This window comes from Macaca nemestrina, chromosome 2, assembly GCF_043159975.1.
Source record: "Macaca nemestrina isolate mMacNem1 chromosome 2, mMacNem.hap1, whole genome shotgun sequence".
Lineage (NCBI taxonomy): Eukaryota > Metazoa > Chordata > Mammalia > Primates > Cercopithecidae > Macaca > Macaca nemestrina.
Window position 1 is genome coordinate 17,566,743 of NC_092126.1, and position 25,668 is coordinate 17,592,410.

Genomic DNA, 25,668 nt, shown 5'->3' on the forward strand with positions numbered 1-25,668 from the left:
ATTAAATAATAACTAAATCTAGGGTTATGTAAGTCTTCCTTCCATTTTACCTATTTTCCAGAAAGTTCTCCTATGAAAGAGTCAGCTTTGTCCTTCTACTCTTGTGTCTCCTTTTATAAAATCATAACACTTTTGTTTGATCCAATACCCTGGACACCTAAGGATTGTACACGTAAATAAACAAAATTGGAATTATATTATATATATATATTTGATCTTACTAATATTATATTGTAAGGATATTCCACAGTTTCTAAATGAATTTTTCCAATCCTATCCTAACCTGATTGATTAATTAATTGGTTGATTTTACAAAACTTAGTATTTTAGAGCAGGTTTAAGTTCTCAGCAAAATTGGGAGGAAGGTACATAGATTTGCCATATACCCTCTGCTCCTGCCCCACATGCGTAAATTTATTTTTTCTTATAAACTTGTGACGTTTATCTTTAGACTTAAAAATGTCTTTAGAAGAGGGCACTGTTTCTTGACATTTTGTGCTTTTTTTTTTTTGTGGCTATCTTTTACTGTGTTAATTTATCACGTAAGTGATTAGAAGAAAAGAGTTTCAGAAATGAGACATGGGATAAGTATATTTTGAAGGATGGGAGAGTAGTGAAGGTACAGGGTGTAGCAGGTCAGATCGGGTGGGTCGTCTACCTAGTGAAGAACACCTTTGAACAATAATTAATGTCATTTGTGGAAAAAGAAAATCCCCAACACTTTTCTTTGTTTTGAAGATAATCAGAAACCTATTCAATTTAAAACTTGTAATGTCCCATATGGTAGTTGCTAGCCCCATGTGGCTATTCAAATACACACTTAAATTTAAATCAATGAAAACTGAAACAGATTAAAAATCTAGTTCCTCAGTTGCAGTAGCCACATTTCAAGGGCTCAGTAGCCACATGTGGGTCGCGATTACCACACTGCATAGTGCAGATAGGGAACATTTTCATCGTAAACGCTGGTACTGTGAGGAATGGGAAAAACTTCATGAACATGTAAATAAGTGCTAAGAGGAGCTGGCCAGGCACTGAAAACAACCTATAACTACCTCAAATGTGATCTTGGCCAAGGCCTGAGACTTTATGAGATGTGAACTCTTCTTGCCCTCCAGGATGCTAAGGATTGAGCACAACACAAACAGACTTTCCCAAATTAGTCATTTCCTTTTCCATCAATATCGAGCTCAACGCTGAAGCCTCCTGGCAGTGGGATTGTGCTGTGACGACCTTTTATTTAACAAGACACTCTTTGGTACTTTTTTAATGAGGTGTTAACTCTATCTGCCCATTCTCAAATTACATTCTTTAGCAAATCTCTGCCAAATTTTACCAAATATATTAAATAGGTGTATTTCTTATATTCTCCAGGAGAAATTTCTTTCCACCAAACTCTAAACATCATTTGGATTAGCATTTAGTGTATTACCATATCACAGGATTTTAATTTTAATGCTGAAGTCTTTCAACTATAGGCTTAAGGTCAATAGAGAATAGGTTATAGGATCCATGAGTCTTGTTTTGTTTTCTTTTGCTGTTTTAGAATATTTTTAATTTTCATAATGTGACAACCTTTAATATTATATCTTAAATTGAATCTCACTTTTACTTCCATTTTTATGCTCAGTATTAGTGATTAAAAACACCCTTTAAATTCAGTTGTCCTGGCACCCAAAAGTAGGACATTTTGACTCTTATTATAATTGCATATATGAGAGATGAAATCATCTGTTGGTTTTTAATGTCTTTAAGTTAAAATAATCTCCATATGGTTGAATTAGCCATGATCTCCAAACACATAAAATCCATATGGCTGAAATTATATATACAAGGCTTTAGATAAAATGGAGAGTTGTGTAAATTTTACCATCAACCACATGTAAATTAGCAAGGATGAATGGTTTCCCCAGAGTGCCTAAAATCAAATGGCCAATAACAAAGACGTTGGTAATCAAGATTTGACTTTAAAAATAAAAACAAAAACAAGCGTAATTTGTTAGCACTTACTCTGCGCTAGATAGTGTATTATGTGCTTCATATAGTCTACCCGAATTAGGAGTTGACAAACTTTTTCTCTCAAAAGCCAGATACAGAATACTGTATTTGAGACTTTGCAGGCCATACGATCTTTGTAAAATTATTCGGCTCTGCTGTTGTGGCACTGAAGCAGCCAGAGATGATATTGAATGAATGGTTGTGACTATATTTCAATGAAACTTTGTTTACAAAAATGAGCAGTGGATCTGATTTGGCCTTTGGGCTGCAGGTCCTTTGATCTAAGTTAACTGTCATAAATAACCGAGGGCTATATATTGAGGACATGCCTCCACCATTGAAGACTGCTGCTAACAGAAAGGAGATAATTTTAAAAATCTCTCTAACACCTGGACAGAGGGTCTGCCCCTGCAAAGGACTTCCACGGTCCTCAGGGCTGCTCCTTGTCCTGGTTCCATTTCAAGCTCTGAATGTAGGCCAAAGGCTCTAGTACAGGACCGTAGATTGTGGAGTCATCAGGCCTCTGCTTCTACTTGGATTTAGAACCCTGTACTACCTAAGTAAAAAACCATGTCTCAATCAAATTATTTATAATTTGACATGACACTCCTATCTCCATTTTAATCCCCATAATAATGTGGGTCTCTTTGGCCAGCTCTTTCTTAGATATCTTCCCAGGTCTTCTTCCCTGCCCTCCAGATCTCCTCCTCAGGATTTTTGTTGTAACCTGTGGGATCTCGTTCTATTATAAATACACCCTCTGTCTTCACAGACTCTCCATGGAATTCTTTTTCCACTTGTTCTGTCTGTACTATGCTTCCTCTTTCCATCTCAACCTGTGTGAAGATAAGAGAGTAACCCCTGCCCTCAGCCCCTGGAGTGGCCACACAAGTCCATTATCCTAGAGCCTGTGGGGTGGTGCACTTACCAGCTGCATGCTCTCATCCGTTTAGGCCACAACAAGAAAGGGGAAAGTAGATCCATGCTACCTCATTCGCTTTCTTGTTTTTAACTACCTGCTCTAGAGGTGACTCGCAAGTCTGTATCTCTAGCGGGAATTTATCTCCTGAGTTTCTCAAATTCAAATATAGTTGTTTAGATATAATTTCCACTGGGTTGTCCCACAGTATCTTCTTTTTTTCTTTTGAGACGGAGTCCCGCTCTATCGTCCGGGCTGGAGTGCAGTGGCTCGATAGCTCGGCTCACTGCAAGCTCTGCCCCCCAGGTTCACACCATTCTCCTGCCTCAGCCTCCCGAGTAGCTAGGACTACAGGCACCCGCCACCACGCCAGGCTAATTTGTTGTATTTTTTAGTAGAGATGGGATTTCACCGTGTTAGCCAGGATGGTGTGGATCTCCTCACTTCGTGATCAGCCTGCCTCGGCCTCCCAAAGTGCTGGGATTACAGGCGTGAGCCACGGCACCTGGCCCAGTATTTTAAGCTTAATATGCTTAAAGGTTAATTTATTCGTGATCTTCCTTACCAAGTAGCTTTTTCTTACGTTGTTGAATGAAATGTCCTCTATCCTTTCACCAAAAACAGAAACCTGCGATACTCCTTTACTGGTCCTTTTTCATGAAGCTGGTGACCCAGTCTTATAAGATACAGCTTTCTGACATCTTCACTAGCTATTTGCAGATGGAGAAGACTCCTACTTGTCCCCTAGAATTGCCTTTCCCCCTTTCACTTAATAGTTGAGTATTTTTAATGACATGGCCACTTAAAATAAGCAACACATTTTCCAGATTCACTTGCATCTAAAGTAACCATCTAACTAAGCTCCAACAAGGACAAGTAAGCTCAAGTCTCTTGAGTAAGTTCTAGGAGCTGTTCTTAAGGGAAGGCTGTATAACCTCCTTTTGTTTTTTCCTTTCCTAATCCTGGAACGGAAACATAATGACTAGCTTTTGAGTAGCCACCCTTGAATTTGAAGTGAATCTACATTTTTGAGGATGAAGAAGCAACCAGAATACAGGATTCATGGATCAATGTGAGAATTTGCCTTACTAGTCATGTAAATGGATCTCATTTACATGGGAAACGGAAAAATCCCCCAAAACCTATGCGTGCATGCACAGACACACACATGCACCACACAACACACACTTCTATCTTGTTTAAGCCGCTGAGTGTGTGTGTGTGTTTCTCTCATTCATCTCAACAGTGCTTTATCCACAGAATAATCCTTGCAAAAGCCAAATCTGAGCACTTAACACTTCTTACTACATTATAACCTTCCAGTGACTCTTGTTTGTCTTGAGGATAAAGTTCCACTTCCTCAGCAAAGCACACAAGGCTTGCTCATTCTGAACTTGGCTACGATGTAATGGGATCTTCCATTATGGATGGAGCTAGTAGCAATTATGGTAAGAATGGCTATTCTTGGCCTGTACCTCATATCAAATTTCCTAATAAGGAATACAGGTAAATCTGTGTCTCAGGACATCATCCAGAAAGGAGTTTAACATTTAATATTTATTAAAATTTTATTTTCTAGATCTAAGAGCTCTTTATAGATCAACCTATTTAATCCTCAAAACAATTCTGTGAGATAGGTAGTGTTATCATTCTTACTTTATAGAAAGAGAGACTGAGGCACAGAAAGACTAAGTCAAATATCCTAGTACTGACTGCTTGATAAACATTAGGGCTGGAGTTTAACCCCTAACAATCTAATGCTAGAACCTGCTTAACTAATATGCTATATGTTACCAGCTGTCTCTATAGAAAGCTAATTCTAACTGGTGAGTGATGATATCTCATTGTGATTTTGATTTGCATTTCTCTGAGGGCAAGTGATGATGAGCATTTTTTTGTGTGTCTGTTGGCTGCATAAATGTCTTCTTTTGAGAAGTGTTTGTTCATATCCTTCACCCACTTTTTGATAGAGTTGTTTGATTTCTTTCTTGCAAGTTTGTTTAAGTTCTTTGTGGATTCTGGATATTAGCCCTTTGTCAGATGGGTAGATTGCAAAAATTTTCTCCCATTCTGTAGGTTGCCTGTTCACTCTGATGGTAGTTTCTTTTGCTGTGTAGAAGCTCTTTAGTTTAATTATATCTCATTTGTCAATTTTGGCTTTTGTCGCCATTGCTTTTGGTGTTTTAGACATGAAGTCCTTGCCCATGCATATGTCCTGAATGGTATTGCCTAGGTTTTCTTCTAGGGTTTTTATGGTATTAGGTCTAACATTTAAGTCTCTAATCCATCTTGAATTAATTTTCATATAAGGCGTAAGGAAGGGATCCAGTTTCAGCTTTCTACATATGGCTAGTCAGTTTTCCCAGCACCATTTATTAAATACGGAATCCTTTCCCCATTTCTTGTTTTTGTCAGGTTTGTCAAAGATCAGATGGTTGTAGATGTGTGGTATTATTTCTGAGGGCTCTGTTCTGTTCCATTGGTCTATACCCAAAGGATTATAAATCATGTTGCTATAAAGACACATGCACACGTATGTTTATTGTGGCACTATTCACAATAGCAAAGACTTGGAACCAATGTAAATGTCCATCAATGATAGACTGGATTAAGAAAATGTGGCACATATACACCATGGAATACTATGCAGCCATAAAAAGGATGAGTTCATGTCCTTTGTAGGGACATGGATGAAGCTGGAAACCATCATTCTGAACAAAATATCGCAAGGACAGAAAACCAAACACTGCATGTTCTCACTTATAGGTGGGAATTGAACAATGAGAACACTTGGACACAGGGTGGGGAATCTTACACACTGGGACCTGTCGTGGGGTGTGGGGGGTGGGAGGGATAGCATTAGGAGAAATACCTAGTGTAAATGACGAGTTAATGGGTGCAGCACACCAACATGGCACATGTGTACCTATGTAACAAACCTGCATGTTGTGCACATGTACCCTACAACTTGAAGTATAATAATAATAATAATAATAATAATAATAAAAGAAGGTTAAAAAAAAAGAAAAAAAAGAAAGCTAATTCTAACAGCCCAAAGATTTTCCAGGGCTCTTCTATGTTTCCTTTCCATATCTGTTATCAGAAGCAGAGGCCTGTGCTGTTTCCATCTTTCCCAGGATTATTTCAGTAAAAGGAATGGAGGGCTTTTTTATGATTCACTTATTCATGCTTAAGTTATTAGAAGTGTGAGCTCATTTCTGGTTGACTCAGATACTTTATATAGTCATAGGCAACATCTAACACTTATTCGAATACACTCTTACAGTTAATACATACTAAGAAATACAAACTCATCTGTAATGTAATAACTTCAAACTTCTAAATATTTTAAATGTAACCTTACTTTTCCCAACGTGAACTAAATCATGATGACATTTATCAGGAATTTTTTCATCCTATAGCAAAGTATAATGCATGACTGGGTGAAAAGAGGGAATTTGCACTGTGTAATTGTCCAAAGGGCTAGAGAGATTTAAATGAAATCTGGGGGTTCTGTAATTTTTATATTACTTTTATGCTTGTGCATGCATAAGCGAGGAAGATTATATGAAAAGAAAAGAGAATTAAAATTGTGGGACATTTTCTGAATTCCTTCCTCAATAGTTCTTTGGAAATGCACAAGCCCTATTATTTTCTCCTATGTTCACTGATATGCCAAGTCACAGAATGTTGTTAGACCGGTTATTGGTGTCAAAAGTTGAAATCCTTTCCAACTAATTGCTTACAACATTGCTAGAATTTCTTCACACAGTGCCGTGCAAAAGCATATATAATACACTGGCAGGGGCTACTTCTTGGCTGTTAAGGTATTTCACTGATGGACTGAACTTGTTGAATGTCTGGTACGTGTTAATAATTGGAATACAGTTGACTATTTATGCCCAGGCTTGTCCCAGAAAGGATTTAAAAAACCATTTAATAAAATACATATGAAATAGCAAATAAATGGTTTTAAAAAAAGGACTCAGGAAAGTTCAGTGAAAGTAAAAGTGAGTCAGGACACAAAAATCACACAATGAAGTCACGCATATTTTCTAGAGGTGTGCCAAAAACTTGACTCTGAGTTTCTGCTAGCCAGTGAGAAGAAGGAAACACTAAAGGTGAGTGAGTCACACTACTTATAGTGTTAAATCTATCTAGTTGCTCAAGAGATGAACAATTCTATCTGATTATGAGATCAGAATTTTCTCCCAAGTCTTTACAGACAAGACATCATGTATTGTCATACACATAATCTCAACAGTAAACGCAGACACAAGTTGTTCAGTGAAGTTTATATAATACACCTCAGTATTGGCTCCGGGCATCTCATGAAAGTGCAATTAAATAAAAAAAGACCTGTTGAGGCTAATGTGAAGAGCTGTGAGCCCATGACTCCTGGATGATTTGACTCAAACTAGGGAGATTTAGAGAACTCGTAATAGTAGTTCTTGAACATTTATATCCATAAAAATATCCCAAAACATAAAGAACGGGTTGCTGTGCTTCTTCCTCAGTGATTCAGGTTTAGTCCATCTGGAGAGAGACCCACAGATATCTATTTTCAATTATTAGCCCTCTTTCCTTGAAGTGACTCCGATGTAGAAGGTAGGCAGACCACAATGGAAAAACCAGAGAGTAAAAGCAACAAGTAGCATTATTTGATATCAATTAATGAACTATTAGAGGTTACCAGCAAGAAATGATCATTTTAATTTGAGGTTAATTGATCTGTAACAAGTTTTGGGGGTAGTGTTAACACAAACTTGTTGAGCTACCCTGCTAGAGAGGATGCTCTACTGGAAAATAATTTTTCCTTTTCTCCACAAAGTGAAAATACCCACTGCATCAAACAATGGATGGGGATAGGAAATCACTCATAATTGTTGAGTGGAGACTTCCTGAAGGTGCCATTTCTTGGATTTGTGGTTGTGGGAAGAGATCTTATTAGAATTATGTTTTCGGGATGTTGGACACTTTTCAGAAAATTGTGACCCTGTGTAGTGAGTGTTATGATATGGTCTCCACATTCCCGCTTCAGTGCTTAGGCATTTGATCACTCAGCTGCCAGGAGTCTTTTCTTCTGATGGTTCTTCGCAGGAATTGTCCTCCTTACCAAGGCTATATGCTTGAGGCAGCTAGCACCCCATGACCCACTGGTTCTGAGAGACAAGACCTGGATATCTCTGAAGGGCCATTTTGTTATTACAGCTTCTCTTGAGATTAGCTGAAGTCTTTGTAGGACCTGCATCACAGTTTGGCTTCTTCTTCCTCCCAATCCTTTGTTCCTTTCCCCTTACAGATGTACATCCCCAGAGGATTCTCCCTCGACTTCCTGCTCACAACCATCTCAGAGTCCACGTCCTAGAGAATCTGACCTGAGACGTGGATACAAATCTCCTGATCTACACCTCACTGACGCTACCTATGTTCCTTTGCAATTTGATTTTAATTATTCACCCACCTTTCCTTTCTGTATCTGTCTTTTATTTTTCTTCAGTTCTGTTCTTGATATTTAAGGGCTTCTTAGTGTGGACACCTTTTTACTTCCTCACTGACTTTTTTTTTTTTTTTTTGAGACAGAGTCTCACTGTGTTGCCTAGGTTGGAGTGCAGTGGAGCGATCTCAACTTGCTGCAACCTTCAACTGCCAGGTTCAAGGGATTCTCCTACCTCAACCTCCTGAGTGGCTGGGATTACAGACATGTGCCACCATGCCTGGCTATGTATTTTTGGTAGAAAATTCAAAAAATATATACATTTTAAATTTTTGGTAGAAAAAATTATTTATATTTTTTTTATTTTTGGTAGAGACAGGGTTTTGCCATGTTGGTCAGGCTGGTCTCGAAGTCCTGACCTCAGGTGATCCACCCATCTCAGCCTCCCAAAGTGCTGGGATTACAGGTGTGAGCCACCACTGCGCCTGGCCTCTTCCTCACTGATCTTAAAGGATTTATTTGCTCTGTACTTTGTTATCTCTTTTTGTGATTCTGACCCAAAACAGGTCTGCTAAGCCTTAAAGATGAGGCATATGAGGTAGTTGTTAAGCAAACACATGTGCAAATGTGTGCAGGAGTGTGTGCAGGCACATATGCACACATGCATATACACAGAATACGGAGGTTTTTGTAATCCAATGCATTTGAGAAATATGACTTAAATGTGTAAGGTACTGCAGGAGTTCTCAGAGTCTGTAAAATGCTAGTGTGAATTGTGACTCTCCAAATTACACATTATAGAACCCTCCATTTTTCCTTTTTTATACACAACATAGTTAACCATTTTAAGGTGTACAACTCAGTGGCATTTATTACATTTACAATGCTGCATAACCACCCCTCCACCTAGTTCCACAACATTTTCATCACCTCAAAAGGGAACTCTGTATCCATGAAGTCTTTACTTCCCATTGCACCTCCCTCAAGCCTGTGCAACCATTAATCTGCTGTCTTTATAGATTTACCTAATCTCAATATTTTATACAAAGGGAATCATTTAACATAACATATGACCTTTTGTGTCTGAATTCTTTCACTTAGCATAATTTATTTTTTGTGGTTCAGTCATGTTGTAGCGTGTATCAGTAGTTCATTCCTTTTTACGGCTGAGTGATATTCTATTGTATGAACATACCGCATTTGATATCCATTCATTTGTTGTTAGATGTAGGCAGTTAATGGATACCTTTTGGCTATTTTGAATAATGATGTTATGAACATTTGTGTATATGTTTTGTTTGAATACCAATTTTCATTTCTTTTTGGTATGTACCTAGGGGTAGAATTATTGGATTAGATGATATTTCCATGTTTAATTTTTTGAGGAACCAAAACACTTTTTAAGTATATTGATACTAGCATACTGAGGAATAATATATTTTGAAAAGTGTTGTGTTTGAATTCACTTTATAATACTAATGTTAATTATGGGTTAATAATGTTTAAACCTTTAGAACTGATGGTTTCAGAAAACTGTCACCAACAGCCTTGAATTTGCAATAATAAAACTTTAAAGTTGAGATCTAAAAAGGAGAGATATTTTTGAAAAGAAATATCTTTTAGCATTCCTGCTCATATCATGCCATGCCAAGAACTTTTTTCTATGTTTCCTAATACTTTTCCATTAAGGAATAAAAGCAAGTTTGATGGTCACTTGAGGACAATGTGAATAACATCTGTATCATAAATACTTGTTGATTCTCTACTGAAAATCAAGTGACTGTTCTGATGTGAATGATTCAGCCTGGAAGTAAGGTTACAAAAACAAAATAGAAATTAAAAAAATAAAAAATTTAATTTAAATTTACCAATTTAGAAACTATTTTTTAAAAAATCGAATTCTTATTCCAGAAAGAATTTATTGAAGAGGAAAAACAATTTTGGCTTTATATTTTTTCTGCAGTGTTTAGACATTGATAGAAGAATGTACCCTTCAGTCTTTGGGGGTCTTTTAGGGGAGTAAAATGTAAACATTGCTATGATGCACAAAAATCAGCTCTAATAGCATTTGTGTTTATTTGAAAAATTTTATCTTATAGATAATATGTAACAGATTACATATGTATAAGTAATATATTGTATATCACATACACTATTTTCAATTTTTACATATATTTGGATATAATACATATATTTTATATTGAATATGTATTTCAAGTCTTAAAAATATTTTTGCTCATTTATAGGCCAATTGTAAGTAATTTTTTAAATTTAAAATGCTACAACAAAACTGTTTAATTACATATTGATAGTAGCATTATATACTTTATAAAACCTGGTTTCTGGAAAGATCACATCAAATATCTCACAATGACAGCAGACTGGGCAAATATGAATGGCTCCTTATTTTACTTTGAATAGATAGAAATTCTGGCCGGGCATGGTGGATCACGCCTATAATTCTAGCACTTTTGGGAGGCTGAGGCGGGCAGATCACCTGAGGTTGGGAGTTTGAGACCAGCCTGACCAACATGGAGAAACTCCGTCTCTACTGAAAATACAACATTAGCCGGGCGTGGTGGCACACCACTGTAATCCCAGCTACTCGGGAGGTTGAGGCAGGAGAATGGCTTGAACTTGGGAGGTGGAGGTTGGGGTGAGCTGAGATCATACCACTGCACTCCAGCCTGGGCAACAAGACAGCAAGAACAAAACTCCGTCTCAAAACAAGAAACGCTAAATAAGTATTTTCCGTGTATGTGTGTTTGTGTATGTAATATTTCAACTACGTAATCAAAACAAAGAATGGGAAATCTCCAGATACTGAAACTGAAGAGAGAACTCAGAGGTAGAGTGTGAGAGATAGAGTTGAAGAATTGCAGCCCATACGCATATATAGGATGCTTTTCCAATACCTTCATAGGGACAGGAGTGAATGCACTGTAATTAGGAAGTAATTTTGAAAGTACCAATGAACTCAGATTAGAAAAATCTGCCCATAAACCAAGGCCATAGCCTGAAAGTGGTTCAACTTCTATTGTCTATGGATGAAAAAACAGGTACTTATGAGTAACTGGGACTCAACAGTGTTACAAGGCACTCATTTGTGATTCCTTCATTCATATAACCTTTGCTTTACAGATATTTGTTATGTAGTAAACTAACATTTATAGATATTTTGTATTGGGAGATTTATTCCAAAATATTTTAGTCTGTTACTGCACTTTAGAATCAGTGAAAATAGCAAATATTAATGAATCAACTTTCCTGTTAAAAGACAAAGATTCTCACATTGTAGTAAACACATGCAATTTGTTATGAATTAACTCTATATATCAACATGGATAGTTTTTCCCATCATGTTATTAGAAATCAGTGAATTATTGCTATGTGTATCAACATTAATCAATCTCTAAAATAAAATGTTGAAAAGAAAAAGCAGAAATGATGAAGAATGCATCCTGCGTGATTTCATTTCTATAAAGTGCAAATGCCCCAAGCAGAAGTAATTAATGTATTTGTAGAAATTCAGTCATATGTGATACAAGTTTTAAGAAAATTGGGAGAATTTTTAGTATAAAATTCAGGATCATAGTTACATCCAGGGAAAGGAATGAGATAGCACATATATCCTTTATAAAGGATTGTCAAATTGTGGGCACATGGGCCGCCATGTCATTGATTTTCTTTAACTTTACTAATGTATTATTTTATAGGAAATACAAACTATTTTTCTCTATACTCACACTCACTGTTCAGTACTTCACTCTGACACTAGATGTGTGGAATTTTTTTTTTCCCTACACATCAACTCTCCAGCCGACACCAACTGGCTGTCCTACAATTCCATTCAATTCTCACACTAACAGGCATTAGCACAGACCCTCACAGGCTAAGGGCTCAGTCCTACAAGATCGCCCTCTACTTCAGATGCTAGTTGCAAGTAGTAGGTTTTCAGTTTACCCATACTTCTGCTCTCACATAGCTACAAATTGGAGGTTCTCTTTACCTCCTTGAGTTCTATCGTTTGCTAGAACAGCTCATGAAATTCAGGGAAATACTTACTTCTGCTTGCAGGTTGATCATAAGCACTATTATACAGGATGCAGATGAACAGTCAGATGAAGTACACAGTGCAAAGCATGCGGGAAGGGAGGGGGAGCTTCCATGCCCTCTCCGGGCACAGCTCCTTCCCAGTGTCTCCATGTGTTCAGCAGCCCAGAAGCTCTCCAAACTCTGTCCTTTGGGTTTTTATGGAGGCTCTTTATGTAGACACAGTTAATTACATCATTGACTGTTGGTTCTCACCTTAACTTTCAGTCCCTCTTATCTCCCCAGAGTTTGGGGAGTGGGTAGAGCTATGATTCCAACCTGCATTCACAGGGTTGATCCCCAACCCTCCCAACCAGCCCCCATGCTGAGGCTGTCCAGGAGCCTCCAGCCACCAGTCACCTCATTGGAAATTTATCGTCTCCGAGAATCAAAGGTTTCTAGGAGCTGTGTGCTAGACAACAGAAATGAAGCCCCAAATATATGTTTCTTATTATATATCACAGTATCAGAAGTATATATAATATACAATCTGAGTTTTAAAAAGTGAATAAAAAAAGAAAATTTTAGATTGATACATATGATATGATGTCATTTATGTAAATTTTAATAGCACAGCAATTTACTTCATATTGTGATTGGGTAAATAGATACGTAAGAAAAATATTTAAAAATACACTGCAAAGGTAAATGCTAAATTCATGATAGTAGTTGCTTCATAAATGGAAGTTTGGAAATGAAATGTGAAAGGGGGTTGGAAAAGGACTTTAATGGTATCAGTAATGTTTTAAATTACTTTAAGTTGAAAAAAATGGAAAAACAATATTATCAAAAGTTCTTGTATGGTGAAATAATGACAACCACTCAAAACAGTTCATTACCGTGGAGTTATTTCTTTTCATGACAATATAGAAAGCAGTTGAACCATCAAGCTACATATCAAGGTTAAATTTTCAGTGATATATCAGATTCCATATTGTCGATGTAGCCCACCTCTAAAGAAAGACAATAGGAAAAGAAACTCGTGTGGGGGAAAAGACTGCGTGTCTAGTGGACACCAAATCCATACCGTGAAACCTCATGGTGTGATCGAAACTATTTCATGACTTTCTAATGAAATTTATTTTCACTTTCAATTGGATTTAGTGGCTTAAATACATCCATACATATGCAAAGTGTGCATATATGTACATTATATGTTTACATAGCCTATATGTAATATGACCAGAGCTGATAAATTATAATCAATATTTATATAGAAGCTGGGCATGGTGGTACGTGTCTGTAATTCCAGTTGCTCAGGAAAAAGGAGGATGGCTAGAACCCAGGAATTTGAGACCAGCCTGGGTAGCATAGCAAGACCCTGTTCCTTTAAAAAATGTTACATATCTATATAAATCTGTAACTGCCTACGTATACATATGTGTGTGTGTGTGTGTGTGTGTGTGTGTGTATTTGACATTTTATAGGTAGAAAATCAGAGCAGGCACTTAGCCAGCATCCATTCCAATGAACAGATGAGCAATCCATGGACGGACACTGTGCATTATCTGGGTAATAAGCCAGCTGTGTCTACCCACCCCCTGAGCTGGCCCTCTGAGGGAGGGCCTGAGCTAAGCCCATGCTCACATTCCTATGGGACCAGGGACTTTCTCCTCTGCCAGCGTGGAATGCCATGTCCCATTGACCCTAAGGGCTCCAGGTGCAAGGCAGCCAACATTCCCAGACAGCAGCTGCCATCCGAAATCCAGAATGGTTGGCTTTAAGCAGCCTATGTGTTCTCTATGGACCAAACTATGTACAGGTCTCCACATGCAAGTGGAAGAGAGCTTTGTACTGAAATTTACTTGTGTAAATTTTCCCCATAAAGGCTATTCCTTAACCTATGCTGTGGGTAAGGTGGCATGCATCCTGAATTCTGGAATATAATATATAGAGATCTGAATGGGACTCAATATGCATAATATATAGAGACATTGAAAGAGAGAGTACACATATACTATAAATATGACCATGTATTTATAGCTTGTCAGAAACAGGGAAATAAGGAAAGCAAAAAAAAAAAAAATTAGTATGAGCTGTAAGTTTCAAAGGGTAATAAAATCTCATTCTTTGATGATCATGATAGAGCAGCCTTAGTGACCCAGCCATTTTGCCCCTTGGAAGTGTTTCCATTTGCGGTCTGTACTTTACTGCCCCTGCCATTCTCATCACTTCCTGATTTTACTGTGACTGCTTCTGCTTCTCTATGTGGACCTCAAGCTCAGAACTCCTGGAAAAAGGACCAATTAATCCCCACCCAATTAAAATCTGATCGCACAGTATTATTTCACCTCATCAGTGACGTGATCTCTAGCTTAAATAACTACTATTAGAATAAAATAAGGTCAATTATGGCAATTTTCATAAAAGAGTAAAAGACTAATTTTCTAGTCAAACCAATGGGTGTGGCAGGCCCTTTGATTTTTATGAGTTCTGATCTAGTAGAACCAATGTGAGTTAGGATGCCATATTATCTGAACCAGGACTCATTTGAGAGTGAACAAGGTGATATTTTAATAATTAGGACAAGTACTAAGCCAATACTGTCCTAGGCAAATCAGGATGTATGTCATCTTAATTAGAGCAAAATATTGATGAATAAGAAATTAAGATTCAAGCCTTAATACTACCATGAACCAGTGGTGTTCCAGGAGTTAGCCATATTTTCTCTATAAGTTGCATTTTCCTGTCTATAAATGTGGATGTAATGGTTTCCTCTAATATTCCATGGTTCTAGCATTTTTCTGCCTCTTGATAATTATTTGTTCAACATCTGGCCTCCCTGTTGGTGGCATGAGGGCAAGATTCTGCTTGTCTTTTCATCCACATGTCTTTGTATCTATCACAGTGTTTGGCATATAGTGGTCACTCAATTGCCCTTTATTGAGTGAGAAGATACAGGGATTCACCTAAAAGACTTAGGTAATGCCAATACACTATCTGTCTTATCAGAATATTCTGGAGAAAGTTGTTCCACTATTGTCTTGCTAATATTGACAGCAGTAGTGTATTTGATATTTATGCCACCCAGCCAATGTTTGGAAGAGTTATTTTCTCTAGATGTATGATGTTAGTTCTCAGGTTGTTGTAAATGTTGAGATCATTAATTTACATATTTTAGCTTCACACATATTGCTCGTTTGATGCAAGTTAGAAGAGAAAAAAAAAAAAAAACAATGTTTACCAGGGATATTGAATCTTATAGACACATTTATTTAACTTATTCATCAAGTCATCACATGCTTATATAGTGCCTACTATGTGCCAGGTACTCTTTTAGGCATTGAGGATACATAGGTAATACAAAAAGAGACATAGGCCCTACTAACTTAGATTTATGGAAGCTGGGGTGAAAAATAGTAAACTAAGAGGAATTGATACATGTAATTTTTGTAGTAATAATTAATGTTTTCAATAAAAATGTAGCAAATAGACAACGAAAAGTCTGGGGGAGTGAGGAAAGGGACCTTTCTTGAAGAAGTAACATTTGAGCCAAAACTTGAGTGATGTTAAAAATTAAGCTGTGTAAAGAACTGCAGGAAGAGCATTCCAGGGAGAGGAATAACATGTGCAAAGGCACTGAAGTGGGAAGTGCTTGGATGTTCAGGGGATCCAAAGAAAATGAATGTATTTGCAGCAGAGCAAGCAAAGCACAGAATATTAGGTGGTAAGAGCAGAGAAGAAGACAGGAACCAGATCGTGTAGAACTTTGGAGGCCCTGATATGGTATTTAAATTTTATTCTAAGAGGAATCACATAATCTGATTTAAACTGTAAAAAGATAGCTTTGTCGGGTGGGAAGAGAAGAGAGATAAGAGAAGCAGGGAAGCAAGTTAGCAGGTGATTGCAACAATCCATGTAAGAAATAATAAAGATTATGAGAAGCAATTGGCTTTGAAATGTATTGGGAAGGTGGAGCAGAGAGTTTGCTAATGGATTGGATGTGGGATATTAGAGAAATAGATGAATCAAGGATGATTGTTAGGATTTTATCTTAAAAAACTGGAAGAATGATGATGCCACTTGCTGAGGTGGGAGGGATGTGGGTGGAGTAGGTTTGGGGATAGCAGCAAGGCAAGAGTCCGGCCTGGACATGGCTATTAGATATTTAAGTAGAGGTGTTGTTAGCTGTTGGTTGTACCAGTATAGATTTTATAGCAAAGATTAGGACTAGTGCTATAATTTTGGGAGTAGTCAGCCTAGAGATGAGAGTTAAAGGATGGATTGTATAAAATTGTTAGGAATATGAGTAAGAGAGGAGGTAAAGACTGAGTTCTGAGATTTGAGACTGATACCACAAAGAGAAGGACCTAATGGAGAATTCTGGGAAGGGGTTAGGAAGAATCACAGCAGAGCATGTCGTCCTGGTCACCAAGGGGAGAAAAATGCATTTTAATAAGGAAGAATGGGGTTGAGGTGTGTCTAATCCTGTTGATAATTTTACTGAACTCCATCACTTTTAACTTAAGTTCAAAACTGAAGAGATGGTACTTCTAAGGGTAAACTTAACTGTGCAAATAAGTCTGAGAGTAATTTTTCTCATGTCTGAGATGAGAGAAGAAGCATGGTACATTTTTCTCCATCAGCTTTAATATTTAAGGAGACATTACTTTCAGTTATAACAAATGAGCAAATGGTAGGAAGATGTAGGTTGTTTGGTAGAGTTTACAAATGCTAAGCTAACACTTAAACAGATTTTTTAATTGCATGCCATCATCTGAGTACGTGCAAAGCGTATTACATTACAAATTCTTTAATTTATAATTGATTTTTAAGGGACTTTGTTTTCTCTTCTAGTGTCCTACTTAGAGTAATAGGAAAAACTGGTCTTCTCTGGGAGAGAGGAAGTGTGATGTTCCTAATTTGGCTTCTTTTCTTCAGGCTTACGTGATTCTGTGTTTACTTTGGAGCTCTCTGAATGGAAAATTCAAGGGTCAGTGCCTGTCACTTGACCTGAGGGAAATGGCAGGTTTACTGTGTTTTTCTTTCTGTTTTTCACAGAAAGGAAAAGATGACAGTATATTTTTGCCTCCCTGTCTTCAGTTTCAGGTTTTAGGATGACCAGTGAAATGATCAGTACTTCAGAACCCTCCAAGGTGATGGGTCATTCAAGCTCCAGGAACATCAAGGCCTCAACAGTTTGGACATAACTTTAGGCAACACATATAAGACCCACATGTCTCCACTGATACGACTGGGGATCTCATCAAGAAACTACTCAACAAAGCCAGATACTGGAGGTATCGTATCCAGTGCCAAAGGCAGAAATATTCCAACAGGGAAGGAAAATCAAGCTCTAAAGGGGTTCCGTCTGTCCTCCCATTCTTGTCATGAGCATTGCACCTAGGACTGAGCAAACATATTTCTCTTTGTCCTATTTCTGCTCAGTTGTGGGATTTTGAGCATGCCTCACGATCCCTCCGAGTTCTAAGCACTGAGTGACCATATTTCTCTTTGTCCTATTTCAGCGCAGTTGTGGGATTTTGAGCATGCCTTGCAATCCCTCTGAGACCCAATCACTACATTTTGTAACCCTGGGTTTCTGGTGCTTGCCCTGCCCTTCTTACATAGTGCATAAGGGTCAGAGTCAAGTGAGATAATGTATGGGACTGTTTTTGTAAATTAAAAGTTACTGCAAGAATACACGATGTTAGTTTTTATCATATCTTTGATCCTGGATATCTCAAAGTATTTTATAAAACAATCCCTGTTGTTTTGTTACATTTTGTTCCTTAAGCTTCCCAGGGTTTGGTTATCTTTTCTCCAATGTTGATCCTTCGCTTGTGTCCCTTTTTCATCACCATTCAGTAAGACCCCTCTGTACCCCTCACCCCCAACAAAATACCTTGGAGGCAACTTAAACCATTCCTTCACCCTGCCTGAAATGAAGACAAAGTCCTGACAATTCTAACTTTATAAAATCCCCGAGTTCTTTCCCCTGCATAGGCCATCTTTATTGGTACTCTCCCCAGGTCAACAGCCTCTTCCATGCCCATTGATATATTCTAACTGTCGTTATTGCCATAGCTTCTTATTCTCCCATCCATTCTTCATGCAGCTAGTTTGTACTGATCCTTAAAAACAAAACAGAGCAACAACCCTGGAAATGTTCGTATCATTCCCCAATTAAAAACCCAAAATGGTTCACATGCCTAGAACCTTATAACTACTCAACAGGAAGGAAGGAAGGAGAGAGAGAGAGAGGGAAGGAAGGAAGGAAGGAAGGAAGAAAAGAGAGAGAGAGGGAATGAAGGAAGGAAGAAAGGAAGGAAGCAAGGAGAGAGAGAGGAAAGGAAGGGAAGGAAGGAGGGAAGAAAGGAGGAAGGGAGGGAAGAATTGTGTATATCAATTTATTTAAAATATTTATGCTGCAAGTTACATGTGCTGTTAATATATAAATAGATGATACGTACCCACCAATCAAACTTTTGTTGAAAACATTTCTTTACCCACATTTTTTCAAAAACAGACAATATTTTTAAGTAGCCCTTGATAAAAGGTGTCAGTTTTTGTAATTTCTGTGCTTTTGCCTAACCTTGAACCTCTACCAGTCTTCTGAAGGTGGCAGCTGTTAATACCGAACTTGATGAGGAAGATGCCAGAATCTCAGCTGGAGTTCACAAAACCCTAGCCAGCCCTAACTCAGAAGGGCCTGCACACCCTTTAATCCAGCAAAATTAACTCAAGAGCATGTGGGACCTGAAATCCAATCTCTGCATATTATTGCGGGTGCTTCAAGCAAAGAAAAGAACCTGATTTCACATTTGAGATGCATTTTAAACCAAAGGTCTGTTCTGGTACCTCCACAAGGAAGCATCAGTCAGACCAAAGAAAGTTTACATCCAGGGATTTGTCTTCTGGAGTGGATCTCACTGACCTACAAGAATTGATTTTGCCCATGTCTTCGCAACACCTTGTTAGTGGTATCAAATCAGAAGATTGAAGTGAGCCATAGTGACAGTATGGACACCACAGAAATCGACATACATATCAAGGCTTTTTCTTTATTTCTGGAGAGCCAGTTCAAAAGTACAACGCTTTTATATCTTCCCTCTTTTGCTCCCCACTCCCTCCCATTCCTGTTCCCAGTCCATACTTGAATAACTGTGTTGCAAATAAAATCAGTTCAGAAAACTTGTGTCTCCACAGGAAGATTTATTTGTTCATTTACCTTAATACGGGAAGTTCCTCTGCAGCATTTTTTAGCTGGAGGTGCTGAAAGACCACATCCTCTTTGGCTCTTCATTTCAGGTTTATGTGAACATTGTTTGCTAAAAAGTTGTTGAAATCTTCCTAGAACACAGAGTCTATTATAAATAACCATGAAAAAAATCCCCCTTAGTAGACTACAGTTATAAGTAAAAACACACACAACTCCCCCACCCCCCAGAAAAACAAATCTTTACTTTCGTCTTTTCCCTTTTTCTTCTCCGAATTACCACAGACCACTCATACATGAGTGCAAGTACTTTCAGCCTTTGGTTTGAGGGATTTTATCACTGTTGATGGCACTCTCTCTGAAACATGTCTTAGAGGGATGTTGACCATGATGCTAATGAGGCTTAGGCACCAAGGCTCTTCACTTTGATAAGATCTCTCCAAAATCGCAATGTGTTCTCATAGTCATATACTTGACAAATTTACAAAAGTAAGATTTATTTTTGTATTTTCTTTCTTTTCTTTTCTTTTCTTTTCTTTTCTTTTCTTTTCTTTTCTTTTCTTTTCTTTTCTTTTCTTTTCTTTTCTTTCTTTCTTTCTTTCTTTCTTTCTTTCTTTCTTTCTTTCTTTCTTTCTTTCTTTCTTTCTTTCCTTTTCTCTTTCTTTCTTTTCTTCTCTTCTCTTTTCTTTTTTCTTTTTTTTTTGACAGTGTCTCGCTCTGTTGCCCAGGCTAGAGTGTGGTGTCATAATCTCGGCTCACTTCAATCTCTGCCTACTGAGTTCAAATGATTCTCCTGCCTCAGCCTCTTGAGTAGCTGGGATTGCAGGCATTTGCTGCCACACCCAACTATTTTTTGTATTTTTAGTAGAGATGGAGTTTTACCACATTGGCCAGGTTGGTCTTGAACTCCTGACCTCAAGTGGTCCACCTGCCTCAGCCTCCGAAAGTGCTGGGATTATGGGCATGAGCCACTGTGTCCCGCTACATTATTTTTTTCAAAGAGAGCCCTGCAATACTATATAAATTTCAGGCTCCATGAAACTTCGATATACTCCTGAGGGTTATTTTATATTGGTTTAACCTAACTTATTTAAAGTTGCAGTCTTGCTTCTGGCCCTACCCTTCTCATGAACTAAACTCCTGTCCTCTTTCTCTCATTCTAATAAATTCACAAAGAAACTTCTATGCAATGAAGTTGCTGTTTTCAAAGTTCCATATTATTATCAAGAAAAAGAAAATGGAACAGTCATTAAACTTCTGAAGTAATTTAGAGGAACTCAGGTGCTTGACCAGGGAAAATGTAAACTTACTGGCAAGAAAGCTTGGAGCTCAGCTGTCTTCTTGACTAACTGAATCAGAAATGCCTACCCTTCCCAAGCCGCACTTCCCACTGACCACAAACCAGCTTTCTTCCTCAGCCTCACTAACTTCTTGGCCTGCAGGCTCAGCTTAAAGATCGTCTCATCTCAGAAGCCTTTCCTACGTTAGAAATCTCTCCTATTAACTCCCATTGGATCTTGAGTTTAACCCTGCAATGGACTTATCACACCAGTAGATTATGAGCTCTAAAGGGACAGCATGTGTCATATACATTACCTCTTACAGTGGCTGGCACAAAACCAGCCTTCAACACATTTGTTGAGTGAATATATGAATGAAGGAAATAATACTTTTCTGAATTAGGAGTTAGAATACCCAAATACTTACTGTATCCATGCCAGTAATAAGCTTGTTAACACTGAACAAACCTGTACATTCCCTTGACCTCATTTCCACATACATACATATGTATATAGTAAAGAGTCCAGGTGGAACCAAACCTGAGATTATTCTTAGGTTTTTATATAGCTGTAGCCAGTCTTTACAAGAAAGAATAAGGAGTCTCTTGAGAAAAATCACATGGTAAGTGAAGACAAACAGCCACAACCTGGTTCAAGAACAGTGGGCTGGTGTTGAACAGAGCTGGGACTCTGAATAGATCTTGGGCCTGTCACTCTGTTGGTTCTCTGGCCCAGGCCCAATGGACCTGCAATATGAATAAGCAAAAGAAGTTTTTTTTCCATTTTTTTTCCTACTAATTGCTTTACTGGGCTTTGGGACCTCAATATGTCAGCAGCATTAGCACTGGACACTTGGGCAGAGACAGGAGATAGCACTGGAGTCTTAGGAGACGATGTTGGTGATTTCAGGAGCAATAGCAAAGAAGGACTGTATTCTGGGCACCGAAGATATATTAGCAGCCTCTCTTGGTAGTATAAGGAGCCAAAAACACCATCGCAGTGAGGTAGAGTGAAAGGAGGAAAATGACAGACATCCATTGTCATAAGAAGATAATTTGCAGCATGCTTATCACAACAACTTAGAAACATGTCCAACTCCATGGAAGGAATGTAAAGAGGGCTCTATGTCTCACAAAAGCAGAGAGAAACATAGTTTAACTGTTACTGCATAAACCTCTTTTTACTCCAATGTATAGTCTGGAATAAGTTTTGGGGATTTAACTGGAATTCAAAATTATAAATGATCATCCTTACCCAAAGAGTGTGATACCTCAAATATTAGCAAATTGAACAGAGTTAAAAATCAATCTCACTATGGCTGTGAAATTGGGGAAGAGAAGTTCAGAACCTTTTTCTTATTCTCCAAGTGCAGTAGAAAGGTTTTAGATTTGGGCTGGTATCCTAACTCTGATATTTAATAGATTAGTTAAATTAGTCAAATTATTTAGCTTATTGAGCCTCAGCTTCTCTAACTGGATGATGAGAATAATACTAGCTACAGTACTGTTGGAAGGGATTAAATATGTAAAGCATAAGCACATAGCACATATGTGAGTGCCTGACCTTTAGTGGGTGCTTAATAAACATGAGTTCTCCCTCTCTGCCTTCATCTCCACATATGTAAGAATGCATATTGCATAAGAACACAATAAGGCATAATGTGCTGTGGTCAATAGGGGATGCTTTTTGGACTGTGGTGGATCTGCATGTACTTAAGCTCCAGTTTGACACTCCCTATGTGATCTTGGGCAATTTACTTAACACCTCTAAGCTCTTCAGTTTCGTTATCTTTAAAATGGAGTTTGGAGAACGTATGCATAAACAGAACACTCAAAAAATTTTAGCTATGCTGTTAATATTCCAAATATGATGAAGCAATAGGTTAGATATTACATTAAAACATTACTATCAAATAGATTTTAGGGGTACATTTTCAAAAATCATTGTTCAGATCTTTTGGTAATAGAGACCACAGAAAGAGCCAAAAAGCTTTTACAAATTATCCTAATGAAGGGAAAAGGGAGGCAACTTTTGAAAAATAAAGTTATTGCTTTCTCGGTCCTTTCCAATTCAGTCATTCAGTCACTGGGAGCTAACAATAAAAACAATATTGACTCATCATTTTTACTGAAACCTACCCAATAGAAATCCTTCAGGGCTCGCTGTATTTCTGAGAGAAACCCTGCCTTAGCACTACTGCCTTTTCCAGAAAGACTCTGGCAGGAAACAATGCTCTGTCTTGAATTCACAACATTTCTTCCTTTGTGAAAACAAACAAACAATAAGTTCATTTCCTCTCAAATCTTCTCAGGATTCTTTCTCCTGGTTTACCGCCTCGAAATCAATTTCTTGTGTCTTTCTTCACTCACTTTCATAGAAGAGATCAGGCAGATACTCTAAAAGGTGAAAATTACACATTTCAGGGACAATCTGATGTCACTTTGATTTTTTATGATTAAGTCTGATAGAATTTGATCAAATTCTCAATAATTCTTTCTGGCAAGTGATTCTACAAGTGATTAAATAATTCTCATTATTTTTTCTTCTCTATATTTTCTAATTTCCCTACAATAGATATTTATTACTCGTGGAAGAAAACACGTGAAAGTTAAAAAGTATGGTGATCTTAAAGGTGCAGTCAAATATTTGTGGCCATTCTAATCAAATTGCCTTTATGGGCTCTGCTCTTGACTATACTACTTCATTTAATTATTCCAATCATATCTACTCATCTCGCCTATTTTATCACTGAGAAACCAAAGCCCAGAGATTTTAATAAATGAATCTAATTATCACAGCTAGGAGAGGCAACACCATTACTGAACTGACAGCCTTATTTTTTAAAACACCCTACAAGTAGGTGAAAAGCAGGAATTTAAACTCAGGTCTATCTGATCAAATTTTATATTATTAATCACTGTTATTTCCTCAGATGTCTTCCTGGAGTAAAAAACTCAGAATCTGAACAATGTGATTTCTTTACGTGGCCAGAGTTCTAAAGTAAAACTGAAGAAAAAAATTAGTTTTCTCTCTGACAATTGAATGGCTAGTTTTTTGTTGTTGTTGTTTGTTTGTTTTTGACAGCGTCTTGCTCTATTGCCCAGGCTGGATTGTAGTGGAGTGATCTCAGCTCATTGCAACCTCCGACTGCCGGGTTCAAACAATTCTCCTACCTCAGCCTTTCAAGTAGCTGGGACTACAGGTGTGTGCCACCATACCCAGTTAATTTTTGTATTTTTAGTAGAGATGGGGTTTCACCATGTTGGCCAGACTGGTCTTCAACTCCTGACCTCAAGTGATCTGCCCACCTTGGCCTCCTAAAGTGCTGGGGTTACAGGCGTGAGCCACTGCAGGTGGGCCTTTTTTTTCCCCCCAAAACAGATGAATTTTCTGAGAGAAGGTCCTCAGCTACTTCTAGACTCTACCGAAATGGCCCATTCTGAACCCAGAACATCTATAAGAGTATCTTTGCTTGGAAACTTATAAGGAAGTTCCCAAAATACTAAAGACAAGACACTATGAGGGAAATGAAGGAAAGGTATAATACGGTCAGAGGCATTAGTTGAACCCCAAGATGAGGCCAATTAATACAAAAACGAAAGAACTTAAATTCAATACACATTTTCCATTAGCATGTAACTAAAAAAAAGACTTACAATGACTTTTAGTATTGCCTGGTATTCTACATTTTTGTAGGCAGAACTTAAAACTCTTAATTTTCACTAAGTTACAATTTAATGGCCATTAAGTACCTTGTAAGCCAGAAACATCTTGACTTCCTTTAAGGTTTAAAAACTTCTCCCCCAGACCTTTCCCTACTTTGATTATGTTTCCCTCCTCAGACTTTAGTCTTGCTTTGCTTTTTTTTTTTTTAAATCTTCTATTTAGTTTTTTTGCAGTTCAGGGTAAGAGACAAGGTATTACTTCTCTCTTGTGGGGTTCCAGCACCAAAGTTGAACTTAATTGAATGGCTCAGAGAATAAATCTCAGGGAAGCAACTATGAACCAATCCAACTGCAAAGGAACAGATTATGAAATTAGTCATATGCTTTTAAAGTAGTCCCAGGTTTCAGTTTTGGAAAGCTGGACTTAAAAACATAACTAAAATCAATGACTAGGAATGAATGGGGGAAGAATAATGTCTTACCTGTTCTGTGTTCAGTATATTAAGTTTCAAACATACCATCTCCCACCACAATTTCAAGCAAAATGAGTTTGAGAATGAGACATTCAGGAGACAGGGGAATTGACAAAGAAGGGAGAACCAAACTCATTGGGTCAAACTATACAGAGATGGCCAGAGAGGGCCTGTTGCCAATTTGATAAGTGATCCCATTCCACTCTGAAGCCCATCAGAGTTCTGAGCAGAGAGATGCTGGATTTCATTATTGTTTGTTCTTGACCTGCAGCCAAAATACGCCTCTGAACTGAATATCCAGCTTTGCATCTAAGGCATTTCAGTGTCTCCACTGTGGTAAAGGAAAACACTTTTTTTTAAAATTTCATGTTGCTATGTATATTGGCAAATATCCTATCCAAAGAATTGTGCTCCAAGAACTCTGGAAACACCTGCCAGCAGAAAACTTGGGAGCTTTGTTTAAACAAGTATACCTGCCAACTTTCCAGTGCTGTTGATTTTGCAGGACTGAAAAACGTGGACTATTTTAAAACTACTTATGGATAACAGGAACTGGGCCGTGGAGATGAGGCACGGAATGTGCCTAGAATCATGTTTATCTTTTTATTTTTTAGCATTGTGTGGTCTGAGCCTTGTGCAAGAAAA

The 25,668-nt window shown here is 37.8% G+C and overlaps 1 long non-coding RNA gene across 1 annotated transcript in view; it reads right to left on the minus strand.

Annotated features, from left to right (window-relative positions):
* Positions 1-25,163, minus strand: part of LOC105470964 (uncharacterized) — a 52,080-nt gene extending 26,917 nt beyond the window's left edge. Inside the window, exons 1-2 of the long non-coding RNA XR_980893.2 lie at positions 25,033-25,163; positions 19,618-19,739 (exon numbers count right to left, since the gene is read on the minus strand). This is a non-coding gene — a long non-coding RNA (uncharacterized lncRNA). The remainder of the gene's footprint in view (positions 1-19,617; positions 19,740-25,032) is intronic.
* Between the last annotated feature and the right edge of the window lie 505 nt (positions 25,164-25,668).